Below are 27,435 nucleotides of genomic sequence, written 5' to 3'. Positions count from 1 at the left end.
TGTGCTCTTTAGAAAATATTAAAAATGTACTAAAAATGGCGTCAAATGGCCAATTATAATACCGATAAATCAATCTTACGATTGGCCATTAGCGAGTCCACTCGTAACACCGGTCGCGCTTCTCTGATAATCTAGGACTCTAATTAGTTAAGAACGGAGCTTATGTTTTCTTTCCTACCCATTGCGATAAGCTTTAAGGTAAGGAATTGATCAAGTGTAGTTTTAGAATGCAGTCTGCCAGTCTAGCTATTGATTCGCTCCGTGGTTTGGCGCGCATCGCGCACGTCCCAAGATCGAAATTGATCGAAATCGAGTCGCGTTCCGCGACGTGCGCGAATCAAATTTGAATTGGCGGCGTCGATGAGTAAGCGGTGAGCGTCGTGTTTCGCGTTCGCGTTGTTGTTAGTGTTGTTACTCGCTCGTCCGAAGTTTATCCGTCCGAGGAGTGCGTTGTGTCGGTAGTGCGACAATGTGCGACAATCGAGTCGCGCGCGATGTTACTCATATGACGCAATTTTTTATGGATCAGTTGCGAAAGGTAAATAAAAGCTTTCGCGTTTTGAGACCGGCAGGCGCGTCTTGACGTACAGGTTAGGTTTCCGTGATATCCGAAGATTTCACCGCGCTCACTGGAAAATCGGTCGTCGTGCGCGATATTCGTGTCCCGGAAGTGTCGACAAAATGACAAAGAGCCGGTAATTGTGTCTTGCCTACTGGTCAAGCGAGCGGACATTTTCGGAGGGATTGAGCTGCCGGTAGGAGGAAAGCGGTGAATCCGGCTGGTGAGTAATTTTTCATTACGCTCGTTCGTGTCTTTTATCGTCATGACGATTTACATTGTGTTACAGTGATCGCATATCGGCTGCACGCATTTTACGTCGTTCTCGAAATACGTCTGAATACGGAGTACATACCGCTTGTATGCTTCCCTGAGACGACTATGCTCCTGTCGATCTTCCCTGCTTCTCCGATGTATTTTGGTAAAGAAATATTTCATATATTTATTTGAACAACTTTTTAATTAAGAAGATTTCAAATTTTTAATGATATACCTTAATCTCAGATTTTCTATCGTTTCACAATTAACAATTGAAATACATTATACGTATGTTTATAGATTGTAAGTACATAACAAGTTAGCTCGACGTATGCCTGATTTTTCTCGCCTCAGAGAGGTACATACGGTATTGTAAACATGTTACATGAACAATTGAAATTTGTTTTAATTACTCTTTGCGTGTAAACACACTGAACGCTCCCAAATCTGATGTGCTATCTTCATAAATACGCCCGTTAACTATCCTTTATATCTAATTAATGAATTTTTACGCAATATATATTTTCTATGTTAACCAAAAATACGGCAGGACGTATCTTTCGATATCTGCGATAAATATACAACGTAACAATATCGAAAGTGGTATCCACAGGGAATGCTGTTTATCGAGGGATTAGACTGAATATATTTCGGACAGGGGGGCAATTAATTACGGGGCGGAGGCTATCGTTTTGATTATACGTGATTAATAAGTATTGCTCACTAATTTCCCATTTGCAGGATATATGTACCCTTAACTGGGACAGCAGACGATACGCCCGTAATTAGGACACTGGCCGGGGCTGGATGTACCCACCATATTTTACGTTGCATTACGTCGGACTCGCGCCGCCCGGCGCATCGCGATGCATCGCTACCATATAGCGTTATGTTATAACGGACACAGCGTCCATTTCTCCGCGGACAAACGCAATCCCAGGTCCACGCATCCGACACATCGCGCTACGAACGGAGCCTTACAAATACCGCGCGTGATATGTCGTGATTACGTAACGCGAATAAACCCGCGACAAAATTAGACACGTCCGGAGTATTTCACGATTTCACTCGCGTTTATACCATGTCGCGCCGCCTTCGCGCACCCATCTCGAAATCCGCGATCTCTTTTTATAACTTTTATAATACATATTATGCGACCGTGCCATATTTCTCGCATTGCCGATTTTAATGCGCGAGCCCGACGTAATGTCTAATTATTTTGGCTCTCTCCTACGGCGAGCGTTCCGTCCATGCGTTCACACACTCTCGCGTATTATTTTCATTCGGGAATGATCGTTGCTGTGTCGCACACGTGACGACAAATTACCAGGTATCGTTACGGTCGGGAAAGTTTATTGCACCGGATAGCTTGAGTAAATATATCCGTCGCACGATGAGCAAACACGAAAAAGAGTATTTTTTTGGAGATCAAAGGTGCGCACAACATTTCAACTAACCGAATCTCTTTAGTGTACATGAAACGACACTTCAAACACGCGTTCATGTAAAGCCCGGGGCCTTTTCAAAAAAATATGATGACACGCGCTTTGTAGACGGTTGAGCGAAGTACTGTTTTGAACGTATCCGCGCGATGCAGCAGAAACGGCTGCTGATTTGTTTTCATAAAAGCCAAATGCGCCGGGATTGCTCGGAATCGTTACTGTCACTCGCTTACCGGAAGAGTTATGATGTTGTTGACGTAGCCGAATGGGCTTGCGAGGCGGGCGAAATTCTCGCGTTCCCGGATTCGACATCAAAGTTCACCTAAGTTTGTTCGCCGCGTTATCTAACGAAGGTATTTGCATCCTAGGAATTTCAGTAATTATGCATACCTAATTAGCCATTGTGTTCCATCTTACGCGATCTTAGTGTCTTGCCTGCGACATCTCGAGCGTGTGCGCATCGCGTTCGAGGAATAATCAATTTCTGCGAATAATACGAGTATATTGCGCGAGGGGAAGATTATTAACATTATTAGCCAACTTTGAAGCAGTTCATTGGTATATAAATAAAAATCAAATTAATATATCAGATGCAATTTACATTATAACTAGAGTTCAGAAAGAATAGCGCGCGAAAGACTCCGTGATGCGCGGGAAACGTGCCATGCATCGTATTATCGTTCGTGTACCACGAACCGTAGTCGCGAAAATCTCGTGTATTTAAAGCCCCGATAAATTTTGAGGGAACTCCGAGATTCTCCGTTTTCGCTCCCCATTAACAACGTCGATCGGACCCGATATCGAACGGCGAAGTTTCGGGCGGCGGGTAGGTGCAGCCTCGGTAATCAGTCTCGCTCGGGCGAGTAATAAATTTCACCGCAATGGTGTACCACGCGTGCCACGTGACCCCGATCCTTCCCTGCCGCACTTCTCAGCACTTCCCCCATAATTCATCGGCCATTTTATCGTGCCGTCGAATATATATTCACGAAAATCCGCGGTAATCGTCCCCTCGTAATTCCCATCACGACACTCGATCGAGAGAGAAAGAGAGAGAGACGCCGCGCGACCGTGCGGTCCGGCCGGCACGGCCGGCCGGTCCGACCCCTCGGCGCACTCGATAGCGCGCCGAGGGCTCCATTGGTGCAGCCGAGCGTAGATTGGGATCCGGTTTCAGATTCGACCGGGATTTAGATCATTATCCGCCGACAGGACTTGGGAACACGTCGCCGTGGTGCACGATGTGTTCTTTGACGCGCCGCAAATCCCCGCGCGAAACAATTAACCCTTTGCACTGGCGTCACCGCGCTCGCAGTGCGCGTGTGCCCGGGATGAACGATACGCCCCAGCAAGATAGAACTTGATGCACGCATGAGTGTCGCAAGCCTGCATTCGTTACACGATTCTTTGTGACAGCAAATGTTGCGCGCTTATATAATATTTTTTACGGCGTTTCAAGCGTATCGCATTCAGCGCGTTTAAATGCGCGATGATAATTACGCGACTCTGTGTGTTTGCTGCTATCCTTTCTGTTTCATGCAGAGGAAATATTTTAGGATATATTAAATAATTTGATATTGTACAATTTTAATTAAAAGGAATACGTAAATATCCTCGTATCATTGATTATAGTGAAATATGCTATTAATACGTTACACGCTATTAATACATTATATTATTTTTTATAACGTAGTGTTTTATTATGGATCGATAACGAAAAGTTAAGTCTGCTGAGCGAATTTATGTAAACGTAAATGCAATTTTGATTATATAACTTAGTCTCGCATTTTGCACAAGCAAGCGCTTACCAAGCACAAAGTGACTTTCCGCTGGACATCATCTAATATTGCACTATCTTGTATCTTGTTTACCCGGTGGACAGCATGTTTTCAGCTTGCAGGCACGCTGGGTAAGCTTTCGTGGTAGTTGCTAAGTTGCCCGAGAGTCGGTCAAGTACTTAGCAAAATATTCATGCGTTTATGGTGGACGAAAGAAAAAGATTGATTTTCTGAGAAACGTGTAAGAGATATCTATATATCTACATTCTTTTGCCACGGTATAATGACGAGAAAGCTGTAAGTGACAATTGTAATCTTTTAACGGTCACGCTTTTAACGAAACTCACGCGGTCGTGAAACATTGTCTCGAAGCGATCCCGGTCACGGGATAATTAACACGACCGACGTTGCACACGTTGAATCTGCCGGCCGGCCCCGCGCGTCGTCAGGACTGACCAAATTACTCTCGAAATTGGCTTCGCGTGACGCGCCGCATTACGACATTCTGATATAACCCCGTTTGCACCTAACTACATTAAATTCCAAAACAAAATGCGCGGACGAAATTTGCATTTCCCCTCTGGCGCACACATCTCCGCGCGGCGCGGCGCCCGCCGCCGCCGCCGTCGCCGCCGCTGGGAGCGACTCCCGGATAAAACGTGTATATGATGCGCGGCGCGGTCCGGCAGCGCGGTCCGCGCGGCATTAAAATTATATTATTTCGCCAGCTTCGAACGTACGCGAAGTATGCGCCGCGTTGATTATGAGTTTTAATGAATTTCTACGGGATCATTACAAAGCCGCTGTCGGGGCTGGGTGTGCGCACACGTGGCCGTGCCCGCGCAACACCACGGGCGTATTTGTGAAACACAGCACGGCGCCGCGCGCCACGACGACGATCGGCTCTCTCCTCTCCTCTTGCGCGCCCGCCCTTATTGCCTCGTGTACACGCGCGACGCGTATTATATTCCCGGGGCTTTTTCGCAGATAGAGTCGTAGACGGGTTAGACAAATGGAGCCGACACGTGTCACGATGCTAATGCGCGGTGAAAAATTATTTCGCAATATCGAACAGCAGTGCGGTACGGCCGCGCCGCGCCCTTTCGCGCCCTTCGGGTTGCAAGTCGTGTGTTGGCTTCGCCGAAGAGATCTGTTCCTTTTGCTATTAAGCAGCAATAAAACAGTCGGTGTCCTCGGGGGTGAGAAATAAATGATTAATCTTTCGCTCAGATCAGTGCGTGGCACTCCCTCGACGAGGCCTAAATGATTTTCGGGGATTATCGGCCTTTTCCGCAATGTGCCCTGCGCGATTATTTACGAACACGGGAGATAATCGCACGTGGACGTGAGTGAGCGAAAACTTATTTGACGAACGATAATGCTTGATCAAATAAGGAGTATATAAGTCAGCAGAAAGAAAATATTTTGAGAGTAATTATTTTGCCGTGATAAGAAATTTCTTTCGACAGATTTTATCTTTGTAGAATAAAAACCTATGGCAAAAAATATATCATAAAGAAAATAACTAATTTCGAATAAATGAATTAATCGAACAATTGAAAATGGTCTTAATTGCGCGATAATATTATATGTAAATGTATTCGATTCCTCGACATATCATTCGATTTTATTCAAATAACAATCATACCAGTATTTCCCATTTCTCATTGTCCTCCATTTCGACGATATTCTGTATTATTCCGTATTGTATTCTACGTATTCAAACAAACTGCGGGATAGCGATAAGCGAGAATCGGAGTATCCAAAATGTGCTTGGGAGGGCTGGCGGACGCGATGCGCAAAGAAAAGGGAACGAAAAAGGATGGAGGGCGGCGAGAGAATCGGATGTGGGTAGGGAGAGCGAAAGAGAATGGCATTTGCACTGGCTCACAGCCAAATCCCACCTCATCAAAATGTCGGAAAGACGGCTCGGGACGAGTCAAGGCAACACGGGTCTAAATGTCATCCCTTGAGGAACCGTCCCCGCCGAGATTCGGCCTGGGTGACGAGGGAGTCACCCGAAGAGCCGCCTTGATATTTTTCGTCGTTGCAATACGTGGAACGGGGGAAGACAACGCGCGCGACAAATGCGGGACAAATACGGAAGTCATCGCTCATCCTCACGTAATGCACAGCCGCCCTGATCATCATAACTCAGGATCAGCAGTTTTAGCCCTGCGTTCCGATTAAACTGACGAACGATCGTGGGCGATTCGAGGGGAAGCATTCGCTCGCGGTAAATCACGAGGATAAATCGAGTTATCAACAAACCGGCTAATGGGTTTTTATTATGCACTGCGCTGGGAAAATTAGATTACTTTAGAGACGCGCCGTTGAGGGAAAAAGGTTTCGGGTAATAATATTCTAAATAATCGAAATTCGTAACACCGCGCGTTAATTAGAGACGTTATAGCGATATAAGTAGTAGCGATATGATGAAAATGTAACATAATATAGAATTTTTGTGTTGGCAATCATTATGATTGAAAAACGAGATTACTAAGGCAGAACTCGTACCGAGCATCTCTTTGCATACCGTCTTATTTGAGGGCAATCTTACCAATGAAATTCTTCAAGAAGCAGACGGTCGCATAGCGCACAATAAATATTCTCCAGACTCTTTTGAGGGAGATCTACAAGGCAGGCAGGTATTCTATTGCGATCAACGATTGCATCATTCAGGAATCTGTCATGAGATAGTTCAACAGACTCGATCCCTCTGCATTATGAAAAAAATTTATAGCTTTGGTATTTTTTCATAATTTGAGATTAAACGAAAGCAATGGTATTTGTGCGATTGAAATGAAAAAGTAATTTAACGTACATACATTTGACAAATAAATGTTCACGTATATAAAATTCGTATTTTTAACATACAATAATTACTTGTTTTACGTTAAACAGCTTAAGCGCACATGAGGATGCTATCTTACTTAAATATGCGCGTAGTCGCGGCGCCGGATAACAGTGATTGTTTGTTCCAAACTTTTTTTACACGCGAGTGAAATTCACTCGAACGGCGGACGGTTATCGGATCGTTTTGAGTGTGTTTTGTGGCACGCAACGACATGCCCATTAAGAAGACTCCATGTTGGGATCTAGATTAGGTTCTCCGCAATTACCTCTACGTTTTTCGTCGGAGCGGCTCCTTTTATTTTGACCGTATGACCGCGTTAGCATCTGTTCGCTAAATTAGTAATTGCTGACCGTGACTGTAAAAAACGAAACGTAAACTCTAGTTTTTTTTTATCGATATTAACAGAGTCTGCGGATCAGTTAGGAAATACCATTAGCTAGATTAGATTATTATTAAATGAAAACCAAATATAAATGAACACAAAAATACAAAAAAATTAGGGAAATTATGAATAATATTCCGTTTAAATTTGCAATAAGGTTCACAAATATTTAATCTCCGATTCTATCAATGTACGCCGGTGGAACATTGGATAAGTCACATAAAAAATTTGCGATCTTGTTCGATCGTTCGTTCCGAGCCCGTACACCGTGCTACCAGGCAAACGATCGATCGATAATGTGAAGATAAATGATTCCCCGACACGCAGGTAGTTAAAGTTTAAGTCGTTGCACTGGCGAGATCACGCTGTCCCCCGCACATTCCTTAATTTTCTATAATATCTTGGGTTTTAATTAAAAAGTACTTCCCATAGGTTCGTTCAAATTTGGAATTAACATGCAGTTTTTCGTATTAGTTCTGTCGATAAATTAACCGCTACAGCCAATCGTGCGCGATCGTATTTAAAAATTTCCGGACGATCGGAATTCCCGTGGCTTTAAACCCGTCGAGAGATAACTGCACGCGTATATCGATAGCGGTACGAGGGGGAAAAGAGAGAGAGAGAGAGAGAGAAGCGTGCGCAAACGAAACGCGCTATTTAATTCCGACCGGCTCACGCGCGTACGCTCTCCAGTTCGCACGCCGATATGTAGTAACAGCCGTACGGGAAAAATTACGCGGAAAAATGAAACGGTTTAGGAAAATTCTCGATGCGGCGCGAGGCGAGGCGACACGAAGCCCCGCGGAAACCAATTTCGAAAAATGCGGAGCGGAGCGGCGAAGCTGGAGTATCACCGCGACGGCATTCGCGACAGAGAGGCGTGGGGAACAGGAATATCGGCCCTTTACCCCATCGCGGACGCTCATGCGACCGCTGATACGCCGGTCGGTCGCTCTCGCAGCGAAACCCAGGTTGCCCATTACGCAGCGGTTAAGCCGGATAATCGATCGGTCGGCGGCGGCGGCGGCGGCGGCGGCGGCGGCAGTGGTGGCGGTGGCGGTGGCGGCGACGGTAGCGGTGGCAGCGCGGCGGTGGTAGCAACGGTAGCGGCAGCGACAGCAGCACACGCACCGGCACAGATAAATTAGACGGGCTGCCAATACCGCTCATTAGCGTGCCAGGCGCAGAAAACGCCGCAGGCCAATTATGAAAAGCGAATTTCTACCGACGGACAACCGCGGCTCGGCGGTGGTGGCGGCGGGCGCGGCGGCGGCGGCAGCGGCAGCGGCAGCGGCGACGACGACGACGACGACCACCGCGCGGCGGCCGTTTCGACGAGACGAGCGAACCCGGTGGAAAAAAAAAAAAATAAAAAAAAAGAATGTATCGCCACGGAAAAACGATCGGAACGTCGGCGCGCGGTCGGCCGATCGCGAATGGATTTTGCGGTTTCCTCGCGCGTCCGTGCGTGTGTGTGCGGACGTGCACACGCGTGTACACGCGCACGTCCGACGGACGGGTGTCAAAACGCGAGCGCGTGTTAAACGCGCGTGACGACCTATCGTCGCGCGCGCGTCAAACTGCCGCGCCGCCGAAAACCGCTGTCCTTTTCACGCGTTTCACGCATCCGACCGCTAGTGATATCGAACTAATTATCGCTTGGAAAGGGACACGCAATTACACAACACGAGCTTCGCCTCTGTTAGCGAGTGTTGAGAAGATGTTGAGAACCTCGCTTACTCTCAAGCGAATTACTCTCTCGGGCACACAACTTATCTCAATATTAACCCTAACATAACATTTCATTATATCGTTATTTTATTTGCGAAACTCGCGTTAGTTAGACTGTTCAACTCGAGCGAGTATTTGAACAACTCTGTTCACGTCCTGTGCTTCATTATGCTCCAGTTTATTGCAACAACGTACTCCGTGTCGTAGCGAAGAATGCCGTCGGTGTCAGGTACAGGAACCGCAGACCTCAACATCGACGTGCGTTTTTCATGGCGTCGCCGCGGGGGTAATTTGCGCAAGCATGCGTCCGCGTGCGTTCGCGTGCGTGTTCGGTCAGCGTGTATCGCACGGGTTCCCCAGGTTCGCCGGGAATCTCGCATTAAATTCGCACCGCGCGGCAATCAGTCGCCATTCTGCCGGCGTTGCGACGCTGTTACGTGCGACGCTTACGTACGTTATTACGCGAATATGTGACCACTGTGGCGCCCATCGTCGCTGCCTTTTCTCAGCATATCGCAGACAACACGTACGCTTAATTAAACTGCCATCGTCGCCGCCGCGACTCTATTTTGCTCGTGTCGTACACACGTCATCGCCGTAGCAGAATGGCGGGCAAAATTTCTTGACACGCGAATCGAAGGAATCCAAGCGTGCATACCGATCGTGCGTCGTATGCAAATGTAAACCGTGGCTTTTGAGCTCTCTTGCAAAGTGCCAATCATGGCTGCGAATGTAGTTAATTGAAAATGAAAAGCGAATATTTTATACGCGTTCCGTGACTTTGAAATGCGGCGCTTTCGAAGTTCATACACGAAAAAAATTCGTTATTAAATCAAATTTAAATATTGGATTACAAATGTTTGACTTGTTCTCGTTCAATTAAGAATTTTAAAATGCTCTGTTTCAGGAAATGTAATATATTAGTTTCTAACTAAACCACACTCATATATAAATCCACTTGCAATGCTTTTACGAGATGGATTAAAAGCTTCCGTGTAAGAGTACGCTAAATTTCGTTACTTGTTTAACCTAGTTTCTCATATACCTCCTGTCTTTCTGGAAAATATTCTTTTTGGTTTACAACTTTCATTCTTGGCTTTAATTACCTTGACTACTTTTCATCCTGTTCATTATTCTGGAAACGAAACAATGCGCGATGATTTCCTCTCTCTTTCTCTCATTACGCTACATGTATCTCATATCTCAATTTAGCTTCCTAGCCAATATTTTTATCATACTACGTTATTTATTATTGCGTTTCGTCAATCATGGCCACTTAATGTCAGTCGATTAATTTTGATAGCAGGTTGACTGAATCTCTCTCCATGTCTTGCCCGATCATTGCATCGACAGAATACGAAAATTCAGTTAATTATCAATTAAAACTGAAATGTGTAACGAATCATTGACATCGCCGAAGGCAACGTACATTTCGCTAATTATTTCATTTTACGATAAGCATTCGGTGTAATGTACATTTGAAAAATACTATTATTAAAAAAGAGATATTGTCACATTGCCCCACGTGGAAATATACATATATTGGCCATTTATAAATACACGAGGTAAATCGGGATAGACGGTACAACGGGATCTCCTATTGAAATTTGTGTGCGGTCGTGTAACACATGTTTTTGTATAGCTTCGTTACAGAGTTCATAGCTTCGTTACACGAGAGCGGAATACTGACTCTTGTGGACTTGCTGGCGACAATAACCGTTTGATAGCGTCATGAATTCGACATTCGGTATTTTTGAGTCGATATGCGACCTCGCCAATCCCGCCCATCCAATCATTACAATAAACGTTCGAATAATCATCGTAGAATCGCTGCAATATGTTGATTGCAATTCCGAAATGGGTTTACGGAAATGACGCAGCTTACGTGCTGCCTGTTTAATCACATTTAGTGAAACTTTAGTGCCCAACATTTCGCGTAATTATCGATGTAATCGATGCATCGAGGTATAGTCTTTCAGAAGCTACAAAGCGCAACTGAATTTCTAATAAAAAAAATACATAACAGTAGTTTTGAGTTTCATGCAAAATACAAAGTAATGAAATAAAGGTGTTTTTCTTCGAAATTTATAACAATTAAATTATATAATTATCAGAATGTTTATAAATTAAAAATATAATTGGTAAGTCATACAAGTTGGAAATAAACATTTTCAACTTCTGTTAAATTGTAAACAAACGTAATAAATGCAAAAGTATCAGATTCCGATCATTCGTGTACAGAGCACAAATTTATCATTATTATGTAGATATTTTTTCAACAGATGTGTATGATACATTATATTTTTAAATGTTAATCGCGCCGACTCTCACATTGTTACAGTTTATCGTTATCTGATCATTGGATATCGCGATGTAGCGGTGTGTTATCTGCAAAATATTCGAGCAATGTGCAGTGTGTAACATTAATGGCATTTTTGTATTACTAGCAGGTTGAGATAACTATCATCAAATGTTACCATATTTGTTATCGAACTGCAAAGTATTCCATTGAGACATCGTCGTTGTTTTCGATATGTTCGACACCGATAAGCGTTTCAATGATAATAGGGCGATAAAAAAATTAAACAATAGTCAGTTAATAATAATAGTATATTACCGTAGAGGCATAATATTCGAGAAAGTTATACAAATGCTTGTGCAAATTTGCAAGTAGTGTCCGAGGACGTTGTTTTCGAAAAATACGTATTATAAGGCCATTTTAGATTTCGTTTATTTATGTCATTTATGAGATATAAATATAAATAATTGTCTTTTTAAATCTGGTTAACGAATTATTTATATTGGTACTCTGGCACTCTTTTCTAGCCGGTTGTACTTCGGGTAGAAATGAATCACAGACGGAGCTTCTGTTGGCGGAGCAAGAGCTCTGACGGTTGAGAGCGGCAGTAGCGACGGCTTTCATATGACGAAGTTAAAGAGGCATCCGAGATCTTCCTTTCTTCGACAAGAAAGCGGAGTCGGTTGCAAACGACGATCCCGCTGTCTCTGTTCAACACTTCGTGTATCCCCTTGCACTCGGCTTTTTATCCGCTCCGTCTCTTCCGTCCTTTCGTTTCCCTTACATTTATGGCTCTCCCTCTCTCTTTCTTTCTTTCTCTTTTTCTTTTTCTCTTTAGTTCTCGCTTGCTATCACATTTTCCAAGCGGCATTTTCCTTCGAAAAGCGCTTTCTTATTTGCGACAACGCACCGCACTTGCTCGCCTCCTTCTCCCCCAGACGGTGTACTCGAACGGCAGCTATAATTGAAGAATATTGCCCCGCATGGACCGCAAATAGGACGCGACTCTAATTTCATTATTCGCGAAAGAAGCGTGCATCTCCGCAGAGAGAATACCTCACGAAGGTGACTTTGCCTACGAGCCTCCTTGTATTGCTATTAGAACGCGGAGGCGGGAAAGAGGAAACGGGAGACGGGATAACAAGAAAAAAGTGGAAACTGCCGCACGCCACTCCGCAGAAAATGTATGACGCGGTATACCGTAGAGATAAAAAAAAAGCGGTTTAGCCGAGCAGTAGAAAGGAGTCGTCGAGAGTGTAAAAAATTGTCATGAGAACTGTATATATACATTTTTTTTCTTAGATTAAATCACGTTAAGGAAAAATTACCTTGTACATGTAATATTCAACGTTCAATTCGTTTCATCAAATTCAAATTAAAAAACAGAGAAGGATCAAAATTTGATGAAATATTCGTATCATATTTCATTTAGAAGCTCGTTCATTATTATTTAAATCTCATCTCCGAGATACTCGCTTCATGGAAGTGGAAGGCGAAAGTATAATTGATACTCGCGGGGTATTATAAATAAATTACGCTCTATTGCGCGCGTTACATTAATTCCTTTTCTATACGTTCTATAGCTCGCCTCGTTATCTTCTAAACGTTCTTTCAAGAACGAGACGCGGTTGCCCGGCTATAAAGCTGCAAATCGATACCTTTCTTCGCTCCGACAAAGAGACTATTTACCGTATTACTAAACCTATATACCGAATGCTTCGCAACGACCCATAGCATTAACCTTCTTTTTGTAACGCTTGTTGCATTTCGCGCTCGATTTCACCACTGATGGATACTTTTATCTCGAGTGTTCGATTGTTAAAAATCGCTGGATGCCATGAGCTAATGAGCAATTGACCTAGACCGACGTTATATCAGCTTTTACAACAAAAACATCACGTTATTTTTTTTAATGAAAAATATTTTTATACAGAACACACACACACACACACACACACACACACACACACAAATACAGTGTGCATTCCAAACATTCTTCAATCATATCTAGCGCAATATTGGTCCGATGGTAAACTTGATAAATTCGGAGTAAACAAATTCGCTGCATCAGCGCAAACATATTAACTAATACAATAGTGCTTTTTATATGCGGTTACATTTTTAAGATTTTTTGAATGGTAGTTATTTCTCGAATAAGCTGTGCTTTTTTTGCAATTAAAAAGTAGATTAAGTAAACAGCTGCTTTTGATCAATTTAATTATTCGCAAAAAAAAATAGAAACGTTCGAAACGCATTGTGTAGAAAACATTTCGGAGTTCAGTTACATCGGGACTTTCAATTATATGCTACGTTCGTTAAAATCATTCGCAACATAATGACGACGAGTATCGCGTGCCGACGGCGTCGATTTATTTCCCGCCAGCGGCGGCACGGCGGAAGGAAGTATAGTCATCGATGGAAAACCGCTGTCGTCTGCTGTCTCCGTGTGTATCGGAATATGTACCGCCATGATGCAATCACACGAGCCAGGAGTGCGGACATTTACACGCATTTAACCCTTTGACGAGCGGAAACACGCACGGCAAATCAGCGTCGGCGCGAGCGCTCGCGGTGTACGCATTCGGTAGCATACATCACCATCCAATTATCACAGCTCGCTGACGCTAATTTCGGGCATTCAGATATCATTTCATCCGTCAATGGCGGCCTGATTACCAATTGTATAACTCCTTTTTTTCCAACTCGCTCGTTCGGTCTCTCCCTCGCGCCGGCACAATGGTCGCTTTCGGGCCGATCGTGCGGTCCGTAGAGTGAATGCTGCGCGCGAGTACGACGGCATAATATGCTTCGGAGGATGCCTGTCAATTTTGCAGCTCGCGGCTGTAAACATGACCGTTTCATCGGAGATAAAATTTCAACGTTTGGCGGCTAATTTGCCTCGCGCGGAGCACGACGAAGTGCGGAATTACATTACGGTAACGTTTTAGGGAGTGCTTCACGTAACTGCATACGGTTTATTAGTTAATAAAAATCACAATGTTGTTAAACACGATTGCACGTCTCTCGAAAAACGTGCGATAGGCCAAAATTCAAATAGATTACTTTTCCTAAAATTACATTAAAGCGATAATTAAATAAATAATGATAACTATTAACATCTTTTATCCGCAGTTTAATCCGCAGTATAAGCAATCTTTTGCGTATCCAACATGAAAAAAATAATAGAAGATGAAAAAATAAAAGATAAATGTTACAAGTTTCTTAAAAAAATACATACATTAATTTTAATTGAATTGTATCATATTTGTACGCAATTCGTGAATTGCATACTTTCTTAAATGAATGTAAATTTTACTTACATATATGTTCTTTCTGCTTGAAAGTTATAAAAATAAGCATGCATAAGCGTGAACAATCTATTATCCATAAGTTTCATAAAAGATCTGAATGGAATAGAATTCTAAAGTTCATGACAACTACTGCATGCAGCAAGAGAAGAATACTTGCATGCACTTGGTTATATTTCAGTCTCATCATTATAAATTGATTATAACGTTATTTTAAACGTTATTAAATAATGCAGTAGAATATCAGTGTTATTCATATCCCGGAATAATAATATAAATATCTGAAATACAAGAGATTGTGTATAACAGAAAATACAATTTTACATTTCAGATTTCTCGCGGAGCTCTGAGTTCCTTCGTACAAAGTTCTCTCGGTGGAATCAGTGGGGAAATCACCGCGTTATATGTGTACACAGCGTAGCTCTCCTGCAGTAAGTAATGTCTAATTTAGAAACACGACAATCTACGATAACGCCGCGGCTTTGCTGCTCCACAAATTTTCATCACGTTAATATCGATTAACACTCTTCATTGTGTTGATGCATTCAGTGTACTTTATTAATGTGAGAGAGAAAGAAGTGTAGCTTTATATGCATTTATAAATATGCATCTGATTGTATGTCTCTCTCTCTTTTCCTGATGTTAATCTTTATACGAGAGAATGATATACGAATTCACCATAAATATTTTAGAAAGACGTTACTCGTTTCTAGTTTTATTATCTTTCTCCTTTTTCTTTCTTTTTCTTTCTCTCACATACACGTGTCTATCGATCTTCTCCACCTCTATTTTAACAATCTTACGTTATTACATGACCGGCAAGCTTTTTTTTATCTGTATTATTTACACATTTCTAGCGATCGTTTGGTCGCTCGATGGTCAGTATTTCCAACATGAAAGTTTCGCGTGCCGGTCTGCAATACGCAACCATCGGGCCAGCACCCAGCACACCCTCGCCACTCCCGCACTTATTTATTTTTGCATTAATCTATTTTTATTTTATTTGCCAACGGAAATCCCGGCTGTCGCCGGCTGCGCCGCAGCCGCGTCGCGTCGCGTCAACTGTAAACAGAAAGCCATGCGGCATTGCGGCAATCCTATCACGTATGCGCGTGTCTACGTGCACGCGCCGTTCATATGCTCGTCGGAGCAAATATGGTAATGCATTCACGCGAAATGTTTTCACGGGGCTTTCTCGAAATACCAAGTCCGCGCGTGAGGCTTCCCTAACGGTTTACAAACAAGCCTGATCGCTCTAGATGGTGGCGAGCAACCCTCGCCGCCACGACGCGTTTTCGGTGCCGCATACATGCCGGAGCGTTGCAAATGCGCGCGCGTGCAAGAAGGGTGTGAGGCGTACATTTAAAAGCCACGTCATTAAACGCCTAATTTTTTTTTTATAAGATTCGTTCTGTTATAGCTATTCGAAATTAATTTGTGAAAATTAATTTGTGAAAATTTGTGAAAATTACTTTCAGAATATACAAATAGTAAATATATATATTTTAGATGCTGACGTAATTTCGAGTTAAAGATAAACTCACGTGTCGCCTAATTTTTCTCTTTTTATCATACACGCAAGTTTAGAAATATTTATTTGTTTGGATATTTATTCTCACTAAAAATAAAGATAAAAGTTTTTTTGTAAAGCTTTTATAATATTGCGGATGTGTGAGATATAAAGGCAAATTTAAATATTTCTGAATAGATTGTAAATATATATTTCACGAATCCGTTAATTCCCGTAAGCGGACCAATGTCATTCCCGAGAATCGAGAGCTATATTTTCGCGCCACGTTCGTCAAATTGAGTCCTCGCAGTTTTCCACGGATATTCAACGGCGGGCAATAAAGTAATGCCAATATTACCGTCGCTATTATCCTAATCGATGTTCGTGATAGCGGCACCGAGGGCTTACACGGATCCGACCGGGAGACCCCATCAGGATGGCTCCGTTACATTCATGACCCTGGCACGGCGATTACGGTCGATGATCCGTGGTGAAATAACCCCCTGGTTCCAATCATTTCTCCACACCAGGACCGCAGGGCCAGATGGGTCGTGGTGAAGTTGCGAAATCCTTAGCTAAGCCACGATCAGGGCGACGCGTTTGAAGTCGCAGACCGCGCGAGGAACGATCGGCGGCGGGCCGAATCGCAGGTTCACGGGCCATCTGTTGTTAAACGGGGAACGCGCATCGATCCATAATACCTATCTTACATTACGAAATCATCGATGACTAAGTCCTTCGAAGCAATTAGCTGGAAAGCGGCCCAAATCCAGAGGAAGCTGCCGCTTGTCCGTGTATCGTTGATCAATATTCCCTCTGATATGGCATTAATTGTGGGATTTGAAATTTGGAACAAAATGACATGCTCTTGTGCAAATAATAAGTTTTGATAATCCTTCGTGGGCGTATTTAGAAAATATTGGACGAGAAATATTGAAAGAGAAAATAGTGTTTCTTGGCGTATTCTAGCTCCGTGAATTTGATTTTTTTTCTGTCAACAAGCGAAATTGTTACGATGAAAAAATTCTTGTTATTTAAAAAATTTTAAGCTCTACTTTGACTCCATTAAATGATAAATAGCGTCTACTAGATATTCAAATTGACCGGACTTTATTCTGTACGAAATTTCTCTGTCATTTTTGTTACATGGCGCGTAATTTTCGTTTTATTGATCGCAACATACACGTCTGCAAGACTTCACGGATAACATCATTCACCGTAGTCATTCGATAGCGGAACAACCGAACGATCTCTCCATGCGCAAACGTTGCTCGGTGTCCGTCGCACGCGTACGCGAGAACGAGATAAAGATATCGCGCAATATGCGCGATATTATGCGACCGGTGCAATGGATGATGCACCACGCGCGCCGTTACTGCCTTCGTCATCGCGCCGCACGGTAAATTCGAGCGCAGCCGCGCGCGTATTTGCTCTCGGAAGCGACGATATCCGCTCACGCGTGCCGCGCTCACGGTACGCTCTGATTATCAACGAATAATTCCTGCGAACGACGCGCTGTAGCGTGCAAATTTCCCGACAGAACGCCGCGCCCGGCCCGTCGAAAATCATTCCGGCGACGCGCCGGGCGGACGCGCAGGGGGATGGTAGGCGGCCCCGTTAAAAAAAAACCCGCTTTTCGCTTATCCCTTGAACTTTGATCCCCCGTGGCGTGCCGCTGACAGGTTGTTCAATGTTTGCTCGACCGTTTGTCCTGCAGACCGGTATTTGGTTAATCAGCGAGTTAGTTGTCCATGGTCGAATTCCCGCCGTCGTTTCTCCCGCGCCCTGTCCCGCCCCGTTTACACGCGCGTTTCTCTCCATTTCTCTCTCTGTCTCTCTCTCTCTCCCTCTCTCGCTCTCCACCTGTCGGTTAGTTTGTTTATCTCTTTCGCGGATAGGGTCTCGCTGGACTACGGCCGATCGGAATTTATCGAACGTGTTCGTGCGTTCACGCGTGAAAATATCTATTGCGTGTCGAGCGATTCGACCCACACTTCAGACGGTCCCTTTTATTTAATGACATGGATACTGACAGACTTCTTCTTAAAACTAGTCACGCGGAATGCAATTTCGTAATTCAAATTTGAAGAAACCTTCCGACTAACTTTTCTTTTAGAATTTTCATCGGAATCGTCTGTTCACAATGCATTAGAGAAAAAAAATATTCGCCCTATAAAAGGAGAGTTACAATCTTTCAATTAATTAAACAAATTAAATTACTGTCGCAATATTATTCTTCTTTGGTATTCAACGAAAAGTATCTTGAAAATACGATTTCTCTTCTTGTTTGTGAAGAATCGAAATTTCCGAATTAAGCGCGAGAAAGTACATCCCTATATAGAATCCTACGCGCGACACTTTCTATAATCTGTACGAGATCTAAACAACGCAGCCGGTATTTGCACGCTCAGATAGATAACCTAATCCGATCTCCTACGCGACTCCGCCGCGTATATCGCCCGGTTTCCCTGTCCGCCCGAAAACCAAGAACGTCCTCTCGGCTTCCGTCGTCTGCGCGTCCTTCGATGTGTGTACGAAGTTAGTGAGTTTGCGTAGTTACCGTTACTTGTGCATTAATTGAGGATTACAACAGCAACGAGATATGAGGGGGGCGGTGGTACTGGGGCGGGCAGGTTGTATAGCGCGGTAGGTAGAGTTGGCGGGGAAGTCGGAGGTTGGGGAGAAGAGGAGATGAAGCGATGGGGGAGGACGGGGTGGATGGGGGGAGAGGGGAGGACAGGCACCGCGTCGGAGGGTTGGATGCGGAGGAGTTGGTCGACAAGCGTGAGTACAAGCTCAAGCGCAGGCTTCGGTCTCAGACTCTCAGGCACATGGTAACTTTCCTAATCACCGTACGAAGCCCCGAGGTAGTCATCCGCTCAGCCATCATACCGCCATCTAAGTACAGCAGACACGAAAGCTCGATTAGAGACGTCGAAATCGCGTGCGGCATACGCGGATACCTCTCCGCTGGATACGTACACACCTACGTCGATCCCCGGCTCGAAGTTCAAGCACTTCCTGATCACTGCGCGACACAAAAGGAATCGCGGGTCGCGAACAGTCAATACGTGTCCCCCATTCGATAGAGAATCGTTCAAGAACGTGCAGTCCTCGCGCTAGCGAGATAACCTACTTTTATACAGTAGTACGTTTACCATATCCTGCACTGCACCGCATCCTGTTAACGCTATCTCCATAGAAATTTATATGTTATTATCCTTCACGGATTGTTATTATTTCTTCCTAGTGTTTAGTTAGCTAACTCTGATTCGCGTAGATCAGTGCGTCTTTACTGGTCTCTTAGAACATTAGTGTCGGTTTACAATAAGGATTTTAAGACCTAAGCAGTAAGAAATAGACCAATTGAGTCGAATATAAAAATAATTGATTGTAATTGGTCAATATTTTACGGTGCAAGGCTTTAAAAGCTTTATTGTGGACCGATACTTAAGTAACTTAAAGACCAACCAGTCTTGATCCTTTTCGACCTTAAGTATTTAGATATGTACATATATATAATATTTTAAAAGATTTTTTTAAATTTTAGATTAATTAAGATATTTAAATTTTAAAATATTTACAAAAATATTATATTTGGTGCAATTTCTGAAAAAAATATTACGAAAAATGTTTGCATTTCCAAAGAAATAATATTTATTCTTGAGTTATTTAAAATATCCAAAATATTAATTTAATTACTATTTTTAATTATTGAAATGTATACCTTTTTCAGACAAAACTTTGAAGAATACACAAACGATATAACATCACTTAAATTAAAAATATTCACTCAACTTGTATGTGTCATATGAATTCCAACAAACGTAGTCTGATGTTAGAGAATTCCTGATCCTACAAAGCAAACATTATGTTCACAATGCAGTCATGATTTCACGTTACGTGTATACATTATATAAAATTTAAAAAATTTAAAAAATAAAAAATAAAGTGCCTTTGTTCTAAATAATTCTAACGTATGACATTATCGAAATATTAGAAAATAATAATACAATGTAAAAACATGTCGATATATTTTAATTAAAAAATTTTTATTAATATTAACATTAAATAATTGCACTTATATAAATATTAGTTGGATGTTTGTAGAAGAATAATAGTAAAATACAATAAAAGACATAACGGAGTCAACGGAGACAACAATATCGAATCCCATTTAAGAAAATGATGAACACTAATTAGATATTATAACAAATCCTCATTCTTATTTCTTAATGAGTTTTAATGAGAAAATTTGCTGATTGTTTAGTACATTATTACTATTATTATAACTTATTAATCTGACTGTAAAGCAAAGTTTGTTGTTTGCACCAAACGGCACGAGATGGCTTGTTCATAAAATAATGACTGCTTCCTTTGTGCTATTTCTCGACATCTTCTGCATTTCAGTATTTCGAGGGAAAGAGACAAAGTACTCGTAATAACTAAGTACTTTGAAAGTACGAAGATAATATTCGTATTGTTACGGGGGCTGCGTGCATAACGTCAAAACGAAGACAAAAAGGACAATATGACCGATACGAAACTGAAAGAGGACGAATCGTTACTCCACGAGAGAAGTACGAGAGCTGCGTTTATATAACCATCCCGTGCTAGTTCTTAAAACCGTTAGAGATGCAGAAGCTCTGAATAGTTGCGTTAAAACTATACTGAAGTTGCGAACTTTCAAGATATTTTATATAATGAGTCGGTGGCTGCATTACGGTAAGCTCAGCTTTAAACTTTTGGACATGCTTACGAATAAACGATATTACATAATCCGCTGTAAAAGCAAAAATTCTTTTACGCAAGCGATCGTCGTTTTTAACGAGCTAAAACTATGAACGAGGGCCAGGCCAAACGTTTAATACATATGTGCTACTCTGTTTCTGAGTATATGCTATAGAATATCTTGGAATTATGGCTATTAATTTTAATGATAAATAGCTGGACGTGAAAAAATGATTTTCTTATAGAAGCTTTCTGAACAGCAATTTCGATGCAACGGACTCATTGTTGAAAAAAGGTCCATTGACGAAAAATTTAGGGTTTAAAAGAGGGAACGTAGTTTGATTTTAAAGGATGGATACCTCGGCGCTATTTTCAACCGGTCGACTCTTCGGTAAAAGACTTCTACCGAATTTAGAAGAAAGTAAACGTTACTCTTATCTCGAGGAAATGTAATCTGTTCCTCCCTTATTGCATTTGGCGCAAAAAGGGATTTTTAAGTGCAGCAAAGTGGAGGCGTAATGGAGACCATTATTCTTACAACGTGCTCTTCTATGTAGTGGATACAACAATAGAAAATGCAGATTGGTTTGATTAGGCTCGATTGATGGCATCTTCCCGAAAAAATAAAAGACAAATGTGCAAGCTTTACCTTCATACATTTCTTATATATATATCTGAAATTTATAAATTCTCTATTTTGATTGATTAAAATGCAAAATTAAAATATATCAAAAGATGTAATTATTGATAAAGAAATGATATTCCATATTTTTAATATTATTTATTTTTTTTTTTAAATTTTTTGTGAATATATAAATTTGACAATTAATATTAATCTTCGTTAGAGAGACAAATTCCGCGTCGTAGCGACACGCCGCGATTATATTTGAACAAACTTTCGATCGTTGTTTCGGGCACCGACGGGTTATCAGTCAACTCGTAGATATATGAACGGCTATGTGATATCGTAAAACCGCACACAGCCCGTGTGCTGAAGCTTGTGCATCCACTTTATTCATGAAGCGGCAATCGGTGAAAACGGAGGTATGCCTGGCGACGCTATCGTCGAAAATCGTTCTATATAAACACGGACTTAACCGACCCCCCGCGTCCCGCCGCCGGTCGCTCACCCCTTTCCCGATACAATGTAGCCGAAGCGAGATTGACCGGGGTGGAAAGGGGGGTGAAGCAGGGCGGTTGGGCAGGGTTGAACCACCGTGCTCCGGCATATTCATGAGCGCTGAGTGCGCGGGGGTCTGAACCAATATACCGCCTCTGTTCTGCTTGTATGTATGCAGGCACGTATGCCTGTGTGTACACACGTGCATGCGCGCCCGCGCGCCCGCGCGCGTACGTGTGTATGTGTATGCAGGTATGTAGGTATACGGAGAACGGCTAGTTTAGTGCCGTAAGTAAGGGCGAACCGTTTATTCAGCAGCTTTTGCGCGGTTACGCGACAAGTCCGAAGAGATCCGAAAGGACGACGTGCCCTCTGGGCTTCCTTCCACGATCTAATCCGTAACACTTTGCAATTTTGCGAAGTCAAGCTTTCGGGCTCGTTTCGTGATGTAACACGTCAGTAGGGTCGAAGTTTGGTAATGGCTTCACGTTAAGTTTTAAGGTGGTTGAAGATTATGTTCGCTATCTTGTTATAATTTTTGCATGTGCATTTTGCACTTTGCTTATCTATCTTTCATACTGTGTAATCTTTGAATATGATTCTTCTAATTATAGTCATACAATCATTTTGTTGAAACTAATTATCTCTGTTTAGAGCGAACATTTTAATTTTAGAAAAAACTAACGTTTATTCGAGAGAATAGTTTTTACTGAAAATAAAAAAATATGTAAAAATGTTATAAAAATTAATATTGAAAATACTAGAACTGTAGACGTTATATTTATTTTATAAATACGAGAAAAATTAAATAATTTGACATATGTGACGTCATATTTCCATTTTTTCATAAATTACAACAAACATATATGATGTTGTTAATGTGTGTCGATGGCAAAATTTCTTTGGGGGAGATATATTTTATGAAGCATCGAGGAGAGCGGCACTGACGTCAACACAAAATCGATCTGACTCGTACGAGAATTGTACGAATGCATTACGATCGTTTGGAAAGCGACTCCGACGAGAAAAAAAGAGGACGGTATTGAGATAGAGAATGTTCCGATGGATCGGTATATCAAATCTGACATTTCACGTTTTACGTGGAACGGGTGCTCGCGAGCGCACGGCCGCGGGGTATATAGGGCATTCCATCCGAGGCGAAATCGGTCCAATTACACATGTATCGGATATGTGATTACTCAAAAAATATTTATTGGTGCCTATTCTTCGTTCTCCATTCGTACATCAGTATCCAGATTACATTTTAAAGGCAATTTTCGCAACCCCGGTCCCGGACTAATTCACTCTTGCCGACACATCGCGCATGAGTGGGAAAGAAGCGAGGGCCGAATTGATGGCAATATTAAACTTCCCGCACGAAGTATCAACGTTACTCCCCCGTCCTCCTCACCGTGCAGAGAGAGAGAGAGAGATAGAGAGAGAGAGAGAGAGAGAGAGAGAGAGAGAGAGAGAGAGAGAGAGAGAGAGAGAGAGAGAGAGAGACGCGTACACACATACACGCACACGCGTGTACACATATATGTATATACACATGGTTGTCTCGATTTTCATGTGTAGATTCGATAGCGAACATTCGCTGGAGGCACTTGTTTGCAGTGTCCGTCAGCGAGAGGGTATAGGATGAAAGCCCATTCGGGGTAGCTCGATGCAGGAATACCTATTGAAATTCTTTAATTAACCCTCACGGCATCTCCTTTCCCGTATCCGCGCGTAGCTCGTTCAAAGGAGCAGAAGGACTGAGCAGCAGATTGATCGTGCTCAAACGATGTGTAAATTAATCGTTCGCAAGCAGCAGTGGCGTAAGGGGATATTTCCTGCTTGCGCAGTTATAATGCGAGTCAGTAAACCCTGTGATTGCGATATATATATAAAATAGCCTATGTACGTTATAGTATATGTCGCGTAACTTGATAAAAATATCTGTGTACTCGAATTCAAGGAGTGAATAATCTTTGATTACGAGAATTTCTGAAATTCGACGATCTCCACGTCGACGTGCTGCCGTCATTTGTAATTGCGCGAACGCGATGATTTAATAGTACGCTCGCTTGGGTTACTGGATTTCACGACGCAGTCAGATTTTATAGTTTGCACAGTGGGGCGATATTTCCGTCAATATTAAACGTCATTGCAGCTTCATTGGCATTAACTAATGTTTGACGACATTAATCTATTTTAGGTAACCGCAGACCGTAGCAATCATAAACCATTTTGCATACAAACCATTCGCATTAGCGGCTGTTTTGGAATCGTTTTGTAATTTATAACATATGACGAATGATAGGAGGGTTTCACTTACGCGAGGAGGCAAGCGCGCTTGGTTGATTTATGACTAACACCCTATTCCCGTAATTTATATCCATAAGCAGTGCTTTCCGAGATTACAGCAGTAAAAAGTTTTTGTAATTATATTATAGCAAATATTAAAAGTATGATAAAAGAGCGATAACAATTTTCATGTGTGTTAAATTTATAGTTAGACGTAAATATTACAGTCACATCAGGAAAGTTCTTGTAATGTCAAAAACCGTGTACAAGCCGGAATTAAAAGACTGTAGTCTCATCATCTATGGCACTATAAGAAAATATAAGTGAAAAAAAGCTATACTAGAGCACCGTCTCTCGTGGAGAGCGAGAAGGCAGAAGGAATCGGCAGAATGCGAGCCGAAGGAAGACAGATAGTTTTCTTTCGCGCGTCTACCTTTGTCGTTTCCGTCAAAGGAGCTATCGATCTAAGTCGAACAAAGGAGCTACTTTAATTATCGGCTGTGTTTCGCGCGCTGGCGCATCTACTCGGCTGTTTGGTGTCCTTTGTAGGAACCTCGGAGCGGATGGGTAAGAGACCGCGCATAGAACGGGACGAGTGTACCCGTGGGGGGGGGGGGGGGATCACCCTAACGCCGCCGGTTCGCCAGACAGCCCGTAAAACAATATGGGCCAGCCGGCAGGGCTCCGCATGCGCGACTAATAAGTAAATACGAATTAGCATTCCGAGTCCTTCGGCGATATAAATCAAACGAATTAATTACAAAGTGGAGACTAAAGAGAAGCGCACGGTATGCGACGCCGCCATGGTGGCGGCGGCGATGCTGTCCCGTATAGTAAAGAACGCAATCGCGCCCAGCCGCCTGCTTTGCATATTGCTCAAACGTAAATACTAATAAATCCCGGCCCCGGTACTCACGTACCGTCCGGCAAATTAAACGCGCGACAGACACGCGAATATAGACGCGCGTTCCATTGAGCGCGTCCCTCTTTTGTACATCGGGGCCGTTCTCTGAAAAGAAGCGAATTACATTCGTACACGATGAAGAAGTTGGGGATTGCCTTTGATCCCGACAGCAGTAGCGTTTTAATTCGTTCGCTTAAACGGATACCCGGACGTGCGTAACTGCATCTACACCGAACTTCTTTATTTGCGTCGCGACATGGCGCCGGGGAATCGACGCGATGTTACGATGGGGCTATCAACAAGTGGAGCGTCGATTCTCTCGGAGAAACGTAGAAAGGCGCTTCGTTACCTATATATCACAGTGATAAATTTACGAGATTAGAAATGTAAGAAGAAAATTCAATTTCCATTATATATGAATATAATTACTAATAGAGAGACTTATTTAGAACGGCATGTTTTTTTAACAATACACTCGTGTGTATCACGCGAAAGATACCTATATCTGTTCATTTTGATAAACGAGTATCCGTAACGCTCATCCATGTTTGGATAATAGATTCGCTTTCATGTCTATTAGGAAAATGCGCGTTATCCACGACGGATACATTATTACAAAGGGCGATCCATCGGATGACGGATTACGTGTGCGATAAAGGGTGCGAAACGCGCCGCCTCGTTGTAAAACGATTAATTTGCGCATTGCCGGTCGGCCCCGCGGGCGGCGGCGCGGCGCGGCGCGGTGCGGGTGGCGGTGTGGCTGCTAAACGACATAAAGATCTTGCTACGTGGATACGCAACGATTAATCCCATCGTCGAATAAACGGGGCAACTGACGTTTGCTCGTTCGCGACAAGCCGGCGTTATCTGTCACGTACACGCGTTGATAATGCCCGGCCCTGTATGAGTGCATTACGCGCAGGACGGTGCATAAACGGCTCCAGGAGAAACCGAGTGGAGGATAGGCTTTTCATTACTGTTTGGTATCGTGTTTCAGCCACCCTAACGAGTCGAATGAAGGGTTGTCGCGCCGCTCTGCGCGAGCCTGGCTGCGGCAAGCGCGAGAGCAGGCAGGCAGGCAGGCTGGCTGGCTGAGGGACGACGAGGGTTGGGGTTAAACGGGGATGAACGAGAACTGAGACGGGGTTGTTTGCAGTTTCCCTCTAATTTTGTTGGAAACATCGTTACACCTAGATCGTATCATCTTGTTTATGGGCTTATACCTAGATGCCGTTCGACGCTGCCCCCCCCCCCCCCCGCGCTCGTCGACCGCCATTTTATTATCGCGAAGTAAAACGACGAGCTCTCATTCGCGCCACTCCAAACGAGCCCGTCTGGCACACCGGCAATGTGACTTTTATTTGTGCCCCGGAAACGAACGATTCACGATTGAATCTCGTTCGACGATCGTACGGTTGAGCGCGATGCAGTTCGATAGAGCAATTCGTATGTGTCGATATACATGTCGATATACGAAATTATTAGAAAAATGAAATCGTAAACTTTACTTCGTGCAATTGCAAGTAACGAAAAATTAATTTTCTTCACAATACTGTGCAGCGAGTAGTTGATGTTTAATATGATAACGTTTAATTGAATAACGTTGTGAGAATTAAGGTCTGTACGTGCTCACGACATTTCGCAATATTTGAAAATCAGCTATATAGGACAACGGCGAATAAAGCAGCGTTCACGCAAGTTTCTCGGCAGAATAGCTATAGATATCTATCTTTCAAATGAAACTCGTCGATCGTGCAACGTTTTCGAGAGGGAAGGCACGCAGCGGCGTTTCGATTGTTACGCATGGCGTAACTAATTACCGGCTAATTGTAGACAATGACATTTTCCCTTGTACTTTATTTCGCGTCGCTGTTATCGTAAATGCTCGCAAATTAACGTTAACCTACGTATCGGAACCCAATTTCGCTCAATTAAGCAATTAACGGCCTTCGAGCATCAAATAACGCTCGTTTTCCCGACTGACGCGCAGAGAGAGAGAGAGAGAGAGAGAGAGAGAGAGAGAGAGAGAGTCTCTCTTTAAGATAGATTAATTTATCTGTTACCAGTTTTCAATTATATTCAAGTGTCTTGATTTTATGCATGAATTACATAATATTTTTGCGTATCGACAAAAATATTTATTACTTTTGGGATTACTTATGATAAAAATAGAATAACGTACTCTCTTTGAATTTATAATAATTTATAATTTTAATTTGTTAATAAGTCATTGTCAGATGTACTGAAAATTGTATCTTTATAAATCC

General features: G+C 42.8%; 1 long non-coding RNA gene across 1 annotated transcript in view; it reads left to right on the top strand.

Moving 5' to 3' along the window:
* Window positions 1-290: 290 nt before the first annotated feature.
* LOC105453660 overlaps window positions 291-27,435 on the top strand; it is a 38,532-nt gene continuing 11,387 nt past the window's right edge. Inside the window, exons 1-3 of the long non-coding RNA XR_974896.1 lie at window positions 291-782; window positions 849-980; window positions 14,946-15,045. This is a non-coding gene — a long non-coding RNA (uncharacterized LOC105453660). The remainder of the gene's footprint in view (window positions 783-848; window positions 981-14,945; window positions 15,046-27,435) is intronic.

Source organism: Wasmannia auropunctata, unplaced genomic scaffold, assembly GCF_000956235.1.
Source record: "Wasmannia auropunctata unplaced genomic scaffold, wasmannia.A_1.0 LD335996.1, whole genome shotgun sequence".
Lineage (NCBI taxonomy): Eukaryota > Metazoa > Arthropoda > Insecta > Hymenoptera > Formicidae > Wasmannia > Wasmannia auropunctata.
This window is presented reverse-complemented; position numbering and strand designations above follow the sequence as displayed.